Source organism: Piliocolobus tephrosceles, chromosome 1, assembly GCF_002776525.5.
Source record: "Piliocolobus tephrosceles isolate RC106 chromosome 1, ASM277652v3, whole genome shotgun sequence".
Classification (NCBI taxonomy): domain Eukaryota; kingdom Metazoa; phylum Chordata; class Mammalia; order Primates; family Cercopithecidae; genus Piliocolobus; species Piliocolobus tephrosceles.
The window spans coordinates 136,859,266-136,867,501 of record NC_045434.1 but is presented as its reverse complement, the minus strand read 5'-3'; the positions used below and the strand labels follow the sequence as shown (position 1 = coordinate 136,867,501).

The 8,236-nt window shown below is 47.4% G+C and overlaps 1 long non-coding RNA gene across 1 annotated transcript in view; it reads left to right on the top strand.

The window, feature by feature from the left end:
• The window catches only part of LOC111540241, a 125,452-nt gene that overhangs the window by 1,233 nt on the left and 115,983 nt on the right, over window positions 1-8,236 (top strand). The window lies entirely within an intron of this gene.

Here is an 8,236-nt window from a genome sequence, read left to right as displayed (position 1 = left end):
ACACACACACACACACACACACACACACACAATGTAACCAGAGCCACAAAAACTAGAATCACAGCACAGGGATTCTGATGTTTACATTATGTCCTGTTTCCATGTTGACACATTATACAAGGACAGTATTTTTTCTGATTGCTTAATTGTTCATCATCTTCCATCTGATTTACTTAACCATTCAACCTTTCATTTAACAAATGTTTTTTGAATGTCCACTATGTGCCAGACACTGTTCTAGGTGCTAGGAAAACAGCTGTGAACAAAACCAATAAAAATCCCTTTCCTCATGGAATTTATATTCTAGCGTATGTGTGTTTGGGGCAGAAGAGGTAGGCACTTGAAAAATTTTATCTAAGTTTATTTATTTATTTATTTGGAGACAGAATCTCACTCTGTCACGTGGGCTGGAGTGCAGTGGCACGATCTTGGCTCACTGCAACCTCTGCCTCCCAGATTCAAGTGATTCTCCTGCCTCAGCCTCCCGAGTAGCTGGGATTACAGTCGTGTGCTACCACGCCCGGCTATATCTAAGTTACTTATTTATTTATTTTTTTTTTGAGACGGAGTCTCGCTCTGTTGCCCGAGCTGGAGTGCAGTCGCCGGATCTCAGCTCACTGCAAGCTCCGCCTCCCGGGTTTACGCCATTCTCCTGCCTCAGCCTCCCGAGTAGCTGAGACTACAGGCGCCCGCCACCTCGCCCGGCTAGCTTTTTGTATTTTTTTAGTAGAGACGGGGTTTCACCCTGTTAGCCAGGATGGTCTCAAACTCCTGACCTTGTGATCCGCCCATCTCGGCCTCCCAAAGTGCTGGGATTACGGGCTTGAGCCACCTCGCCCGGCCAAGTTATTTTTAAAAATTAATTAATTTATTTTTTTGAGACAAAGCCTCACTCTGTTGCCCAGGCTGGAGTGCAATGGCACCATCTCGGCTTACTGCAACCTCTGCCTCCCGGGTTCAAGCAATTCTCCTGCTTCAGCCTACTGAGTAGCTGGGCCTCCAGGTGCATGCCACCACATCCGGCTAATTTTTGTACTTTTAGTAGAGATGAGGTTTCATCACGTTGGCCAAGTTTGTTTTAAACTTCTGACCTCAGGTGATCTGCCCACCTCAGCCTCCTAAAGTGCTGGGATTACAGGTGTGATCCCCCATGCCTGCCTATATCTAAGTTATTTAATTTATTAGAAGATGATAAATGCTAAGAGGAAAAAATAAAACAGGGAAGTAGGATGAGACTGTATGGATTGGTTAAAGTTTAAACTAGAGTGGTCATCATGACCTCACTGCTCACTTTGGGAGAGTCTGCTCTTGGCTTGTCAATACCAAGATAAGGGATTTCATTTATGCTTAAAGGAAGTGAGGGAGTGAGCTGTGTGGATATAAGGAGAGAGCATTATGTGAGTACAGCCGGCAACTAACAAAAATGCTCAGTGTAACTGGAAGGAGATGAATTCCTTGTGTGCTGAGTCATGAGTGTGCTGAGTCAGACTGTAAGCCACTGGAAGATTCTGAGTAGAGTGACATGATCTGATTTGTGATTTGAAAGGAAGCAGTTTTACTTTTGTGCTAAGGGGAAAGAAGATGGAAGAGGGAAAACCATTTAGGGAGTTATTGCTTTATCCAGGCCCCAGAGGTTGTGGTTCAGACCAGGGTGGAGCAGTGAGGGTGGTGGGAGCATTTTGAAATGAAGCAAGGAAGCAGTTTGATTTCATTTTGAAAGGATCACCCTGGCTGCTAAGTGGAGAGTAGATGGCGGGGGCAAGGGCAGAAACAGAGACTGGGTGGAGGCTACCACAATGTCAGGTTCATGACTGCACCAAATGTCATGCTTAGGGTCAGGTTCCAGCCCATGCTGAGGTCTAAGGGGAGTGGGTGGATGAGCAGAAAGAACACTCAGGGGACCATAGGCAGGTGAAAGATATTTTACTTAGCAGCAGCTCTCGTCAACAGCTTTCTTACACTAGCTCTCCACACTGTCCACCCTGTCTCAGCTGCTTAGTCTGGCGGCTCCCCCACACAGCTGCGTGGCTGACTCTCCCTTGCTTTCAGGGTCAGCAGCTTAACTCTTTCTCTCTCTGGACACAAGCAAGCCGAGCTGTGTCCTGGCTCCCCACTGTCAGTCTCCAAGATGGACACCTCTGGCTCTCTCTCTCTCTCTGGGTGCCAGCACGTCTGCACAGTGTCAATGGGCAATTATACCTTTTACAGACAATAGTGGCTGAGAGCCAAGGGATGGCCTTCCCCATGTAGTGGCTGCATAGCTGTGATAACAAGTGGAGTTATACGCCTGCGCTCTAAACTCGCTGAGTCCCTGTGGATGTTTACCTTGGCCTGTCCTTGACCAAACCACAGCCATGTTCCTTACACACAGCCATCCAGGCACAGCTTAGGGTGGCGTGACCGGGGTGGGGGCAGTGGTGAGCACTCCCCACTGACACCTTAAATCGTTCCCAAGTGTTCATTGTTATTAAAAAATTGTCATAGAATTTACATATTTTCATCAGTTTTCCTTTCAAATTATCATTGCCTTTGCATAAATTCCCAGAACCAGGAGTACAAAACCCAAGGAAATAAATATTTTATGGCTTTTCATATATATTTTTGCAGGTGCTCTCCAAAAGGGTTGTTTTGGTCTATCTGTGTGTGAGAATGAACTGTTTTTACCACAGATCAGTTCTGCTGATGAAGGAGAGGATTCACCCATCAAAGAAAGTGAATTGAATGCTGCCAATTTAATGCACTTATTTTGAGGTTGCTACTGCACTGCTGTTCTTTTTTAAAGGAAACATTTTAAGCCCACCGAACTATAAAGAATATTACAAACACCCTACGCTCACTGCCAAGATGGAACAGACATTGATATATTGCCACATTTGGCTTGTTACAGCTTTTGATTACCAAATGTTAGTGGCAGACATCTTTGATTCTTGAACATTCTTCCATGCCCTTACTATACATCTGAGTCTTTCTCTTTCCTTGACCATCATTTCATTTCTGACACTTCCAACCCTTTTCTATTCTCAGTATTCATTCCCTTATTTATTTAGTCAACTAAAAAGTTAAGTGCTCTGTGTTAGAATTGGGAGTTACAGAATAAGGATCAGGGATTGGGTGGGACTGAATGAGGATTACAGGAGTTTTTTGTAGCTGAAAGAGTATTATTTTGCTTTTCAGACTATGTGTCAATGTTCCCAAGATGAATTGCCTAGCTTAAAAAGCCACATCTGACTACCACGTGCTTAATCACAGAGCTCGTTTGTGGCAGGCTTTGCAACTCCTCGTCCTTCTTGCTTTCTAATGCATCACAATTCTTTCGTTAGTAAACTAATTTTCCTCTTTCTGCTAAATCACAGGGTCTGTCTAACAATGAAGTTTGGGCATAGTTTCAAGAAAACAGCCCTGCCCATCCACTACCTTGCAATAATCCTACTTCTTCCTCATCCCTTAACACAGCCTCCATACCACCTCACCTTCTAGGTACTCTATCTGCCTCCTACTGTGAAATAGCAGGCACCTGAGAAATGTGCTATGAGGGATACGGTTTAGGTGCTACAAGCTTAAGGCTGCATAACATCGTGGTACAGATGAGATATCATTAAGAATGAGGATGTCTGATATCTGACAGACAATGTATTAGTTTCCTAGGGCCATCATACCAAATTACCAAAAACAAGGTGGCTTAACAGGTATTTATTCTCTCACAGTTCTGGAGGCTGGAAGTCCAAAATTGGCAGTGCCATGCTCTCTCTGAAGCCACGAGGGAGGATTCTTTCCTTGCCTCTTCCTCACTTCTGGTGGCTTCTGGAAATCCTTGGCATTCCTCAGCTTGTGGTGGCATCCCTCCCACCCCAGCCTCCATCTTCACATGACCTTCCTCTCTGTGTCTCCTCCTGTGTTTCTGTGTCCATGTTTCCTTCTTTTTAAAACACCAGTCACTGGATTTAGGGCCCACCCTAATTCATTACGACCTTACCTTAACTTGATTACATCTGTAAAGACACTTTTTTTTATTCTTTTGAGACGGTCTTTCTCTGTCACCCAGACTGGAGTACAATGGCACAGTCACGGCTCATGGCAGCCTCAATTTCTGGGCTCAAGCAGTCCTCCTCCTTAGCCTCCCAAGTAGCTGAGAATACAGACATGTGCCACCATGCTCAGCCATTTTTTTTTAAATTTTTACTTTTGTAGAGACAGTGTCTTGTTATATTGGCCAGGCTGGTTTCCAATTCCTGGGCTCAAACGATCCTCCTGCCCCAGCCTCCCAAATTGCTGGGATTATAGGCATAAGCCACCATGCCAGCCAAAGACTCTATTTTGAAATAAGTTCACATTCTGCGTTCCAGTAGATGTGAATTTTGGGGAGATGCTATTCAAGTCAGTACAGCTGAATTCTAGATTTGCCGATTATTAGCTGTAGGATCTTGGATCAATTAGTAAGTATGCAATAAAGATAGTGATAATAAGAATTCAGAGGTAGGGAAGAGGAAACAATTCTGACCGATAAAACAACATGAAAGAGGAGTTCACCCAGTATTTAAGCTGGGTGGGAGGATTTTAACATGTGGAGCTTTAACTGCTTATTGATTATTTATTCCATACTTCCTGTCAGATGTCAGATGCTGTATTGAGCAACAAATTCTATTCCAGGTGGTTGTGGAATTGTAAATTATGGATTATACATTTTCTGTAAATGGTTGGAAGAAAAAAGTGGCCAATTCCGAGATAGACACTCTTAGGTTTTAATGGCAAGATACTATGTGGTGAAATTCAGATGTTTAGCACAGGGACTTTGTGCAGACTCCTGGGGGTCCTGTCTCTAGGAATGGCTCTTGGCTTAGGAAGGAAAGACCAGGAAAGTGTAGGGTGGTGGTCATGGACCTGAGAAAATGCTCTGACAGTATTTGCTAGTGCACCCCAACACTAGGACATTGCTGGGACTGATGAGGGAACCAGAGATAACTGATCATTCCCTTTGCCTTCCCCCTACAAGACTGGTTTAAAGAGCGCAGGCAGGCACCTGCTGTAAGTCCTGAATGTTTGGAGGTTGCATACCAATATACCAGCAGGGGGATATTGGAGGAGGGGCTAGATCTCCCAGTCTTACAACTCCCTGGGAAGAAATAATCACTAGCAGTTTATTTCACATTCACTCTGAGCCAAGCACTTTACATCTGTGGTGGGAATTTAATGCCTATAACAGTCCTTACAGGTAGGCTTTATTATCCTTACTTTAAAGATGAGAAATCTGAAGCTTAGAAACAAGGTTTGCCCAAGTTCATTCTCCCACCAAGTAGCAGAACTGGGATTCCAGTACAGCCTTGATAATAAGGCCAGTGTTCTTAATTATTAGCTGTAGACTGAGCTAAGTGCTTCAGGACATAATGATTCAGAAGAAGCTAGGATGCTTGAGCATTCTCTGAATCATTATATCCTGAGCCTCACAAATGGGTGTATCTGCTCCAGCTTAGGACTCATGAAGGGCAATGTGCAACAATGAGAGTAGCTGAAGACCGGCAATGTTAACTAATGGAAGTCTCAGAAAGAGGAATATGATATTTGCAAACTCCAGGTGGGGTTTGATGGCAAGCATAATTCCAGAAAATAACTTTTTTTTTTTTTTTTTCTGAGACAGGGTCTTGCTCTGTTGCCCAGGCTGGAGTGCAGTGTTGCAATCTTAGTGATGGCATGGGTGGCCCGTCTGGAGTGACTGCTGTCATGATACTGGCTGCAGTGGGGAGGTGGGGGGCGCGTGGCCAGGGCTGTGAGCTCGACAGAGCTGGGAGGAGCCGGGAACTGTGGAAGCCCTGCCCACTTCTGAGCTGGCAGGGCGGGAGCCTTGTGCTCCCCCGGTGCAGCTTCAGCTGCCCAGGAACAGCTCCAGACCTGGACATCCCTGTGCTCTTGGGGGCCAGAATCAGGCAGGTCCCCTGCCCTCCCAGGCACAGCTGCAGCCATCTAGCCACGGCTGTGGACCCGGGCATCTCTTGGGGGATGACTTCTGACCCTGCCCCTGCAGGCTCAGAAGTGCCTGCTCCTGCTGCCTGGCTTCTCCCCCACTCCCAGTGCCCACTCTGATTTTGGAGCAAAGTTGAGGCCAAGCCCAGGCCCTGTTGCAACCCAGCTGGGTGTACGCATGCTCAGAGCAGCACTGACATGCCAGCCCCCTGCCGCCTTGGCTCCCCTCCAGGCTTTGGGCACTGATAAGCATGAGGAGGGAGACGGAGGGAGCACTGGGGGTGGCTCAGCGTGGGCCTGCAGGCACCCCTCAGCACAAATAGCTTGGGCAGTGGCAGGAGGCAAACAGGCTCCTGGGCAGAAAGGGGCAGATCCCTGGTGAAGCCTCACCTTCAAGCCAGGGATGGCCTAAAGCCTGGTGGTGGGGCTGATGGGCCAGAATGGGAACTTATGGTGCTATTTTCAGGCCCGCCCATGGCCACCCATGAACCAATCAGCATGCACTTCCTCCCCTCTGAAACCCATACAAATCCCTGGATTCAGCCAAACTCTGATGACCAGATGACCTGCCTTTGGAGAGGAGCTACATTCTCCAGGATCTCCTCTCTGCTGAGAGCTGGGCATAAGTTGGGACTACCAGCTGCAGAGAGGAGCTGCCCACTCTAGGGTCTCCTCTGCTGAGAGCTGAACACTGTTGGGACAACCTGCCTGTGGAGAGGAGCTACCCACTGTGGTTTCCTCTAAGCTGTTCTGTCACTCAAGATAGTTCCTCTTTGACTTGCTCAACCTCCACTTGTCTGTGTACCTCATTCTTCCTAGACACAGGACAAGAACTTGGGACATGCTGAATGCCTGGGCTAAAAAAGCTATAACACAAATGGGTCTGAAATATGCCCCTTGCTCACCATGTGTGGGCAACAAGAAGGAGAGAAGAGCTGCAGCCCTTCTGGGACCCCAGACCTAGGAGCTCCCCAAGCCAGGGCTGTGACACCCTCTCTGGGACTCTGTGGTTCCTGGCATCTCCAGGCTTCCGGGTGCCACTGCATTCCTCAGTGCCAGCCATGGAAGCTGCCTGTGGTACACCTGGTCCTGTCACAGCCTCACAGGGAGCTGGCACCTGTGCTGGTGCTTGGAGCTGCCTGCCCCACTGCAGCCAGTGTGCCTAGCTGTGCTCAGTGGCTGGACCCCATACTTGCTCACTCACACACCCCTCGCTGCTCTGTGCCTGGCTGTCCCTTGGCAGGCATGAGATTCAGGCCAGTAGTGCAAGCTGTGCACAGCCTGCCAGGCTGATTGGGTGGGACAAGCCCAGCAGGCCCGAGTAAAATCTCAGACAAAAGCTCCACTGGCCACACAGGTTTCTGGTTGGTGAAGTGACACCCACCCCATGACATCAGCTCACTGCAGCTTCAACCTCCTGGGCTCAAGTGATCCTCCCGCCTCAGCCTCCCGAGGTGCTGGGACTACAGGCATGCACCACCATGCCCAGCTAATTCTTGTATTTTTTGTAGAGATGGGATTTCACCATATTGCCCAGGCTAGTCTTGAACTCTTGGGCTCAAGTGATCCATCTGCCTTGGTCCCCCAAACTGCTGGGATTACAGGCATGAGCCACTGTGCCCAGCCTCAGAAAAGAATATTAAAGGAGCAGCTCTTGAAAGCCTAAAGTGGGAGCGTCTAGGCTTTCAGGAGCTACTTACTCCTTTAATATTCTTTGCGGGTGACATCCCTCAAAATCAGTCATTTCCCTTCCCATTCCCATGACTGGAGTCAGTGGTCCTCAGTCTCGGCTATTTAATAGAATCACTTGGGAATGGACATCCAAGTCCCACCTAGAGCAATTAAAAAAATTCTTTGGAAAAATCCAAAGTGAATGGGAGGAGTACTGAGCTGTTACTTCCACCATCGTCTCTATTGCTTTCCAGAGTCCATCCCTCTCACTAGGGAGAAGCCATGGTTTTAGTGTATGTGCTAGAGAATTTCATCTATTTAAAGGAGGTATTTACTGCCAAGGGGACACTGTATATAGAAAGACCAAGAATGGAATATGAATATGAATAAGAAAAGGTGCCTTCACTCTCAAAGATCACAGAAGCAAACAGAGCTGTGTCTTGGAAATATGAAGGAAAGGTCTATATTCCAGACTAGCCCCAAGGGTGTGGGGTCAGAGAAAATTTCTTCAAGCAGTTCTGAAGGCTGGAAGTCCAAGATCAAAGCACCAGCATTTGGTGTCTGGTGAGGGCTGCGCTCTGCTTCCAAGATGATGCCTTATTGCTGCATT